The sequence below is a fragment of the Penaeus monodon genome, chromosome 19, assembly GCF_015228065.2.
Source record: "Penaeus monodon isolate SGIC_2016 chromosome 19, NSTDA_Pmon_1, whole genome shotgun sequence".
Taxonomy (NCBI): Eukaryota; Metazoa; Arthropoda; class Malacostraca; order Decapoda; family Penaeidae; genus Penaeus; species Penaeus monodon.
In genome coordinates, this window is record NC_051404.1 from 1,591,750 (window position 1) to 1,591,951 (window position 202).

Here is a 202-nt window from a genome sequence, read left to right on the forward strand (position 1 = left end):
CCTGAATACGCGATCGGAGACTACCAATGACAGACGCAAGGTTAATGAGCGACCGCGGTAATTGACACTCGCGTCCGGTGTTGTCATGGGAACCCCGATCAGCTGTGAAATACGATTCTTGTTCTCAACATGTTCAGCTTGTACTCGGGGTCTTCGTGTATGGCTGGCACGCCTCGAATGACATGCTTGTGATTCGGCTGAT